This window comes from Pseudophryne corroboree, chromosome 2 (assembly GCF_028390025.1).
Source record: "Pseudophryne corroboree isolate aPseCor3 chromosome 2, aPseCor3.hap2, whole genome shotgun sequence".
NCBI classification, from domain to species: domain Eukaryota; kingdom Metazoa; phylum Chordata; class Amphibia; order Anura; family Myobatrachidae; genus Pseudophryne; species Pseudophryne corroboree.
The window spans coordinates 467681087-467691666 of NC_086445.1; the positions used below are offsets into that span (position 1 = coordinate 467681087).

At 43.4% G+C, this 10580-nt stretch overlaps 1 non-coding gene across 1 annotated transcript; it reads right to left on the minus strand.

The window, feature by feature from the left end:
• Positions 1-1765: 1765 nt before the first annotated feature.
• LOC135052798 (U1 spliceosomal RNA) lies at positions 1766-1928 on the minus strand. Its single transcript, XR_010242270.1, has one exon. It is a non-coding gene; the product is annotated as a U1 spliceosomal RNA (small nuclear RNA).
• Positions 1929-10580: the final 8652 nt, after the last annotated feature.

A 10580-nucleotide genomic window follows, 5' to 3' on the forward strand; every position in this document is an offset into this window, starting at 1 on the left:
AGCAAAGCACGGGTATTCAGCTAGTAAGCTATAAAAACCAACTTGCTAGTACTTTCAATAGAAAACAAAAACAAATTTACTAAGAATCGTGTGTGGAATATCATTGCTCTAAAGTAGTAGTAGTTAACAAAAACCAAAGAAAAATAAACTATAAACCACGTGTAAAAGAGCAACAGCAGGTGTGGATGCCCCCAACACAGTGCACATGCCCCCAGCACATGCCTTTTCCTAGTGCCCAATCTGTACCTCCCTCAATGGGGGCCGTGGGCCACTTATGACTGGCCTTTTTGTTCCCCAAAATTTCCCCAACCATAAAAACAGAGTTCCGTAACTATACAGTGCAGGTTGGATACAGTGCAGGTCGGCTATACTGCAGGTCGGATACAGAGTGGGTCATATACAGTGCGGGGCAGATACATTGTTGAATTTGATACAGTGTGGATTACAGCGCAGTGTTGGTCGGAGACAATGCGGGATACAGTGCGGGTCAGAAACAATGTATGTTGGATACAGTAGGGGTCGGATACAGTGCAGAATACAGTGTGGGTCAGATATAGTGTGGGTTACAGTGCGGCTTGGATACAGTGCGGGATACAGTGTGGGTCAAATACAGTGCAGGTCAGATACAGTATGGGTTATAGTGAAGGTCGGATACAGTGATAGAGGGCCTTATTCAGGTTTGTTAGCAAACCAAAAAGCAAGCAGTTAGGCAAACCCATGTTGCACTGCAGTTGGGGCAGATGTAACATGTGTAAAGAGAGTTCTCAGATACATCGTTGTCAGTGATTATGGTCACGTCAGCACTCCCGGTCAATAACACAGCCTCGGCGCCACCATTATGTGGTAATTCAGGAGTATGTCACTCCACCGGGTAGCTATTCAGTTCTACCAACACACAGTTATTAATATTCAAACAAAATTGGCACACATATATGTAGTATGTACTTTTTTGCTGGCTCATAGGTTCCCTGAGAGAACATCAGAGATCTAGCTAAAATAAATAATATTTAATTTAAGCATGATGCTCCAATGCTTAATAAAGGACACATAACTCAATATGCAAATGAGTTTCATAGACTTAAAGGATATACAGAATCACAACTGAAACACCAGTGTCTTTATTTTAGATAAGGTATGGTGTAATGGTTAGCATTACTGACTCACAGTACTGAGGTCATGGGTTTGATTCCCACTATGGCCCTAACTGTGTGGAGTTTGTATATTCTCCCTGTGCTCAAGCAGATTTCCTCAAGGTACTCCGGTTTCCTCCCACAATACAAACATATACTGGTAGGTTAACTGGCTCCCAACAAACTTAAATTATAATATCCACCGGGGCATGGATTGCAACCCTCGCCTGCATATGAAAAGGGGTAGGCAGGGCATGGCGGCCTTTGTGGGGTGGTGCCTGGATGACTCCTAGTCCGCATTATACACCCCACCCCCCTTCAGTGTGGGGCTCATGTTGGCCGTGCCCCAGCCCCTGAAGCATTCAAGCTGATTTCTTGCAGCAGCTGGGCCCTGTAACAGCTCCAGAGCTGCTCTGGTAGGCAAGTGAAAGGGTGTGGACCCTGCAGCGCCACCTGCAGTTTGCATACACACATAGCGCGTTGGAAGGCACAAAGCAAGCAGATGGGAGGAGAGGCCAGGACAGTGCGCAGGGGCAAAGAAGGGAGGGGGTCAAGAAGGGAGAAGAGGAAAGAGACAGCAAACAAGGCTGGAGGGAGACCCAAGACAAAGAGATCTGACTTTTACCAGAGCCGACCAGGGGAAAGCGCGAACGCAGTCCCCCACTACCACATATTATGCAGTCAAGTTTCCCACATTTGGGGAAATCGCAGGGGTCAGCACACCCAGAGTGCAATGGGTCAGCCTCGCCCTGGGAGAACCACCTTTGTGATCATGGGATCTCCCCTGAAGGTTGAGATGGACATCGATGGTCAATGTTTGCTAACCATCAATGTTTTTTTTTCGATGTTAGTGTTTTTTCCATTCAATGGTGGCACTATCACGTTTGACACCATCGAATGGTAATGATTTTATGGTGTTCCGATGGTTTACTGTTTCTTTAATTCCTGAGATCTGCACTGTGCTGGCTCCTTCCTGGCTACTGTGTGTGTGCATCAGGAGCATCTTGGGTTCGTTGAAGGCTGTCTCTGTGACTCTCTGTCTGCCTCAGACATACTTGCTCTGATCCCTCCCCTCTCTAGGCTGCTACTAGGGAACAGGTCACAAAACTAGCTGTGATTGGCTCTCTGAGGGAGTGAGAACCAATCAGAGTGCATCCCTCGCTCCTGCAACAGCAGCCAGCTAGCTACACAGCTCATGAGGCTATCATTGTGAAAAGTTAACCAACAGATGTGAATGGCCAAATATTTTCTTTAAAGCGCTGCTGAATATATGTGAGTTATATAAATAACTGGTACTAATAATAATAATTGTGAGTTAGGAAGCTGCCGAGAAATTGGTCGGTACATCCCAACATTACATTCTCTCCTATAAAATAGACACTGTCTTCCAGATATCCCTGTCATTTATCCCTGCACAGGCTACTAATAGCCCCTACCCTTTCAGTGAAAATTTTATTTAGGGTCTTTGTAACTCACATACCTTCCTTGGTAAGATTTCTCAATCAAGGGGGGAGAGTGCACCACACTTAATAGAATTGTCAGAAGTTCATAACATAACTTTTCAAGTTTTATTTTTCCTGACCAGATGCTTCAAAGGGGGATTTACAAATTGAGACACTCTGCCTTCATGGGTCATAAAATGGTGAGCGGGCTTTCTGGTAGATGCCTTATACATGTTCACTGTAATTGTTCCAACTTTAGATGATGTAAGAAATGTATCCCTGATTCCACTGACTGTAATGGATTCATATTCACTCAATTAGTTAAACCATTTTTCAATGTAACTAAAATGTCTAGTGGACCCTGAGTCCATATACCAGCAGTCTCTCCTAAGACTCACTGCTATATTCAAGGCTGACTCACTTTTGTTATAATGTTTTCTCAGATACCGCTTTGGTCTTTTAGTATGCAGTCTGATGCCTTGTGCCCTACTTTGTGACTAATAAAGCATTTGTACTGTACTTGGATTTTTTAAACTTTTTTATCACATTCAGTCTAATGTTGTGTTTCCAGGGCTAAAACACACATTTACTAACATTTTAAAATTCATATAAAAAATCATTGTGACATTTCCTCCAATTTAAAATATTATTTAGACATATGAGTATTACACAAAGAAACACATTTAAAAGACAGCACGTAACCATGTAACTACATATCAACATATAATACCACCTACCTAAAATCAATATTCTAATCCTTAACTCAACTCAGTAAACACATTAAAATAATTGTAAAATGAATAAGTGTGTATTGTGGCCAAATATACTATACATTTTAAAAAAGCATCAGTTTATATGATAAAGTAGTTACCTGGTTTGCTCCTAAACATTTTGTATACATTGGCATTGATACACTTTCAGAAAGCTGGCTGCATGCCTCCTTTTTCTCATTCATTGACCATGTGCTGTGTTATGTTGTAAGTAGTGATGAGCGGTTTCGGATCCTCGGGATCCGAACCCGCCCGAACTTCACCTTTTTTTTCACGTGTCCGAGCAACTCAGATCCTCCCACCTTGCTCGGTTAACCCGAGCGCGCCCGAACGTCATCATCCCGCGGTCGGATTCTCGCGAGATTCGTATTCTATATAAGGAGCCGCGCGTCGCTGCAATTTTTCACTCATGCATTGGAGATGATCGTGAGAGGACGTGGCTGGCGTCCTCTCAGTTTCTATGTTCAGTGGGCTGCAAATTGTGCTGCAAATATCTGTGCTCAGTGTGCTGCAAATATCTGTGCTCAGTGTGCTGCAAGTGCAAATATCTGCGTTCTCTGCCTGAAAAACGCTCCATATCTGACTGTGCTCAGTGTGCTGCAAATATCTGTGCTCAGTGTGCTAATTGCTTTATTGTGGGGACTGGGGACCAGCAGTATTATATAGTAGGAGGACAGTGCAGAGTTTTGCTGACCAGTGACCACCAGTATTATACGTTCTCTGCCTGAAAAACGCTCCATATCTGTGCTTCATTGTAGTATATAGTAGGAGGACAGTGCAGAATTTTGCTGACCACCAGTATAACTATATATATAGCAGTACGGTACAGGAGTCCACTGCTCTAGCTACCTCTGTGTCGTCAAGTATACTATCCATCCATACCTGTGGTGCATTTCAGTTTTGCACAGTTTGCTGACCACCAGTATATACTATATAGCAGTACGGTAAAGAAGGCCACTGCTCTACCTACCTCTGTGTCGTCAAGTATACTATCCATCCATACCTGTGGTGCATTTCAGTTTTGCACAGTTTGCTGACCACCAGTATATAATATATAGCAGTACGGTACAGTAGGCCACTGCTCTACCTACCTCTGTGTCGTCAAGTATACTATCCATCCATACCTGTGGTGCATTTGTTTTGCACAGTTTGCTGACCACCAGTATACACTATATAGCAGTACGGTACAGTAGGCCACTGCTCTACCTACCTCTGTGTCGTCAAGTATACTATCCATCCATACCTGTGGTGCATTTCAGTTTTGCAGTTTGCTGACCACCAGTATATAATATATAACAGTACGGTACAGTAGGCCACTGCTCTACCTACCTCTGTGTCGTCAAGTATACCATCCATCCATACCTGTGGTGCATTTCAGTTTTGCACAGTTTGCTGACCACCAGTATACACTATATAGCAGTACGGTACAGTAGGCCACTGCACTACCTACCTCGGTGTCGTCAAGTATACTATCCATCCATACCTGTGGTGCATTTCAGTTTTGCACAGTTTGCTGTCCACCAGTATATAATATAAAGCAGTACGGTATAGTAGACCACTGCTCTACCTAACTCTGTGTCGTCAAGTATACTATCCATCCATACCTGTGGTGCATTTCAGTTTTGTACAGTTTGCTGACCACCAGTATATACTATATAGCAGTACGGTACAGTAGGCCATTGCTCTACCTACCTCTGTGTCGTCAAGTATACTATCCATCCATACCTGTGGTGCATTTCAGTTTTGCACAGTTTGCTGGCCACCAGTATATACTATATAGCAGTACGGTACAGTAGGCCACTGATAAAGCCTAATATTTATCCTATATTAAACACTATAAAAGGTTAAGAGACACAGTACGCAATTGGCGTATGGGGTACCGTAAGGGTACGCACTTAGCGTAGCATACGCTCGGCCGTGATCGAGACGCACATGCGGCACGCTCGCTCACAGCTTAATGCGTGGTGTCGAGCACGCTATAGGCGAGCGACTACCGTAATGCTACGCTACCAGCGTAGCGGACGCTCGAGACCACGAGGAGATCACGAGCGGCGCAGACGCTCACAAGACGACAATCAGTAAACCTTGAATGTAACACACAGAAAGGATACTCTTATACTGTAAATCTTGTACTGAAACACTGTAGCGATATAACGCTGCTTAACCTTGTTAACACTAAAGCTGTTTGAGCGATCGTGATCGCTCCTATTACCCACTGCAATGTAATGAACACAAGATACCGTGCTAAGGATCCAACACCTTTACTAACGAGCTTTTAGTTATATCGAAAATAGAAACAGTTAACAAGTCATACACTACAGGCTAACATATAATTCTAACAGGATATCTAGACAGAAATATACGCAAATAGTAAACAATCGCAAATACAAATACATAGACTAAGAATGAATGGCTAACATTACACGGGTAACAAAGTGGCAACAGAGAAACATACCATACGGGGAACACTCGCAGGAGCAACCGGAATCCAGTCCTCCAATTATCAGCGATAACTGTTGAAGAGAGAGAGTACTGGCCAGTCTGGGGACAGTGACCCTTATATACACAACATACAGTGTACTTCAAAGGGCCCTACAACCTTATTGTTCATTGGACACATGAATGTCTCTCTGCACTATAACAAAAGGTCATAGGTGGATTTGAACAGGTGGGCTGTGACTATTTCAAACAGCTCAGGTGGGTGGGAATCTCCGGATTCCCGCCGCATGGATAATGAACTGCAAATATAGAATATGTCCAGAAACTACTAATGGCCATAACTACACGCAGGAGCGATTAATCTTTACCTAACCAACACCGGATTATTGCTATTAAAATACTCTTCGGTTAGGTACCAGACACCACTGTTCAACCTTAAACAGACCCTTTGTACCACGCAAAGAGGGATTCCCAAGTCCGTAAACAAGTCACATTAAACAAACTTACAGTTATTACTAAAGGGAACATTACCTATAAAACATGCTATTTGGTTCTATCATTAAACGATTGAGTCGCCCGCTAGACGCACACAAACTCTACCGTAAATGCACATACCACGCGCTCGAGCGCATGGCCGAGGCGCCATCACGCGGCTGCGTATATCCGCACGCACGGGAGAGAATGTGCACGTGCAGCAGGCACGCGCATGAGGTGAATATATGGCAACGTGTAGCGTGATATTTTTCCGACTTTGACAGTCCACCCTTTGGCAGTCACCAATAACTGCCACTTCCTAAAACAGTTCAAAAAGAGAAAAATATATGTCATGTATAATACATTTCTATGATTGGGTAAGAAGAAGAAGGTGGGAAAAAGGTATGACCTAGTGAGATAGTAGAAGCATGTGTGTATGAGTCCATATTTGAGGGGTCATGTATCATCGTGCCGTACGTGTTTTAAATCAAGCTTCGAGGTATTGCGAAGTATACATTTGAATTCCTTCTTATCCCGTATTACGGGCCTGTGGATGGGCTGTCAAACTTTACCGAGCTCTTGTCGGCTTTTGGTTGCAACAAAATGGGGGAGCACATTTTAGTTGATGATACATGAATGGGGGGATATGTGAGTGCTGATATCTGTGCCTATATTCCCTATCGACTATGTGTGTCATTACCTGAAGGTTGTAGAGATGAAGATAAGAAGCAATTATGGTAAATGCAGTCGTAAACTATGTGAGTTTAATGTACATTTGTTGCTTGAGGTCTTGTCTTGTGTCTTGTCTCGATGTACATGTTGACTGTAGTCTCCCGATGCTTTTGCTATAATTGCTTGAGCAAAAAGCTTTCTCAATGTCCATAGACTTACAAAAGTGTTGGGCTATCGTAAAATTTTAAAATCGCTAGGGATATTGGGGGTCTATGGCATTGTCCATCAATGGTCTGTGTAAAAGGTTGTCAAATTCTTCTTCCAAGCGGATGTCTTTGTACCTTGGAGGAAAACAAAGGAGAAACGGGTGAAAGAAACGGACCGTGGAATCACATTTTCATCACAACATTGTCTCTATCGTTGGGTCATAAATCAAATTAGTCGTTGTTATTGTAGTATCTTCACTTCTTAAACTCATCACTCGGGCACTACGTTTACACTTCGTTAAAACCTGAACGCATCTAAATATCAGACCGACCAATATGATGACACCCAGAATACACAAAAGAAATTTCCCTACATCCATGATAATACCTTGGGCCCATTCTCCTAAACCAGAGAACCAATTTCGTGGGTTCAACCATGACACCCAACTGGTCAGCTCATTACCCACAGCAGCAAGGGTGAGATTGTGTTTCCTTCGGAACTCCCATTTTAATTGCAAGATGTCATCCATCTTTTGGTCTATGACCTCGGCTGGGTCCTCCGTGCTGTTTGTAATATACGTGCAACACTTTATTCCATATTGAGTCGCTAGGGTAACACAATACCCGCCTGTCACAGCTGTGAGATAATTGAGAATCATCCTATGCTGAACCAGTTCTGTTTTGTAGGCTTGTAACTCTCTCCCCGTATACCTGAATGTGTCGTCATACATTTCAGTGATATTGTCTAATAAATTTGCAAGCGCAGATATATATTTGTAATTTATCACTCCTCTGGAGGTACGAGTGATATCTAACGCGATTAGGAATTGAATCCCGGTGGATTCATGGATCAGGTCAGAGGCCGGATGCTCTGTTCTTTCTATCAGGTGCCGTTTAACGATGTGCTCGTAATGAGTGTGAGTATAAGGAGCTTGGGCACTGCGGTGAATATCTTTCATTTTAGTGTGGGATACAGTCATTACCTCAGGCAGTACTTTTCCAATATAACATAACCCTTCTGAGTTTGGGGCAAGCCACTTATACGCCTTCCTCCCGCATATGAAGTATGCATCATCGGGGAGAACATATGGGACGGAGTGTGACATAACCATATTACAGATTTTCCATGTGAACTCTCCTAACCCTAATTCTTCCATCTGTTTAGTACACGTATCAGTTTGTACGATCTGTGCACAGTATCCTGGTGATACTTCTCCAACTCGCATGATTCTACTTCCTAGGGTGTACCTATACCGAAAGAATTTCCTATGGTCGGCTATCTGGCGTATAAGTTCTGTGTCTATGGGCAATCTGTCGGCTCTATGTGAGAATGTCATTTTTTGATTACTCCATGACACTTCCCAATTTCCCGGCTTTCGGGGATTGGAAATGTTAAAGCACACTAAGGACCTATCCACATGATATTGGTGGAGCTTCAAACTAGGAGGACTAGAGATATTAAACCTCTTGTCCACCGGCCTCCCACCACTTAGCTCAAGTACCTCTCCTACAGTTAAAGGGAATGGTACTAATCCTGATTTACTATGGCCTTGAGGTACTTGAGAGCATACCCAACAGTCTGTCTGGTTTAACACTTTACCCACTAAGGAGTGATAGTCACTCAATGGATGCCGGTCCATGTGGACATTAAAACTGGACTGACATTTCTTTATGCACCCATCCTCAACTAAGTTATCACAATGCCTACAGATGCAATTTTCTTCAGCTAACAATCCTTCACAATTCCTTCTATGGTCAATGCTACCAGATCGTTTTCTGATACTCGCCTTTGCTTGGTGATTATGTTGTTCTTGGAAATCTACGCCTCCATCTCTGTCATCAGAACCCATTCCAGAACCTCTCTCGACCTCCATGGTACTCTCGCCGGAACAGACTGCTCTGGTCAACATCATGGTCAACAGGAAAATCCGGATCACAGTCTCTTGGGGCAAGTCCATCTTATAGGAGGAAATGGAGAAAAATGAGAAGGGGGAAAGAAATAATTGAGGGAGATGGGATGGGAGGTGGAGAAAAACAATAAAAGGGAAACAGGGGATCGACAACTGCCTCCGATCTTATTATTCTCAATACTCAGGTGCCGTTTCACTCTTCCTGAAACAGACACTCCAGTGATACAACTTCCTCTACCGTCTGTTCTTTATCACGAGACCTCTCTGGATCAGCAACCTTCTTACAATGGGACGAATGAACCCAAGTCTCTCTCTCGGCAACCTTCAATGCTGTCGTGCTAATCAATAAGACTTGGTATGGTCCTTCCCATCTGTCAATAAGGCAACCTGAGCGTAGAAAATTCCGTATCATTACATAATCCCCAGGTTCAATGTCATGACAATTACTATCTGGCAGATCAGGAATCACCAACTTCAAATTATCATTCTGATTCCTTAGCTGTTTACTCATCTTAACCAAGTACTTTACGGTTACTTCATTGTTACATTTCAAATCATCCTGGGGGTTAATCATAACATGGGGTTGTCGACCAAACAGAATTTCAAAAGGAGACAGATTAAGAGGGGACCTGGGAGTGGTTCTGATGCTGTACAATACGATTGGCAAAGCTTCGGGCCATAACAGTCCTGTTTCAGTCATTACCTTGCTCAATTTATTTTTAATAGTGCTGTTAACTCTCTCCACCTTTGTGCTCGCCTGGGGGCGATACGGAGTATGCAGCTTACTATTACTTCCCATCAACTTACACATTGTTTGAAAGACTTCACCTGTAAAGTGGGTACCCCTATCACTTTCAATTATTCTAGGGATACCGTACCTACACACAAATTCCTGCACAATTTTCTTTGCAGTAAATACACCGGTATTTGTGGCCACGGGAAATGCTTCAACCCAATTTGAAAACACATCAATACAGACCAAAACATACTTTAAATTTCTACAAGGTGGCAATTGTATGAAATCAATTTGTATCACCTGGAAAGGGCCATCTGTTGGAGGGATATGAGATGGCTCTGTCGGTATTGCCTTTCCGATATTCTTCCTCAAGCAGGTGAGGCATGTCATCGCTCTCTTACCCGCATGGGAAGAAAATCCTGGGGCGCACCAATAAGCTCTTACTAGCTTACACATCCCTTCTTTGCCTAAGTGAGTCAGCCCGTGTGCTGCTTCCGCTAGACTTGGAAGGTATGCTCTTGGTGCCACTGGTTTACCATGTCCATCTGTCCAGAGTCCTGAGGACTCCTGGTCATATCCTTTTGACCTCCAAACTGCCTTTTCCTGTGGGGAACACAAATTTTGCATTTCACACAATTTCTGTGTGTTTACAGTATTAAATACCATCAGTTGTGTGATGTCTGTCTGTCTGGGGGTACCAGCTGCTAATTTAGCAGCTTCGTCTGCTCGGCTGTTACCAAGTGATACCGGGTCTTGGCTATATGTGTGAGCTTTACACTTAATAACAGCCACTCTGTCGGG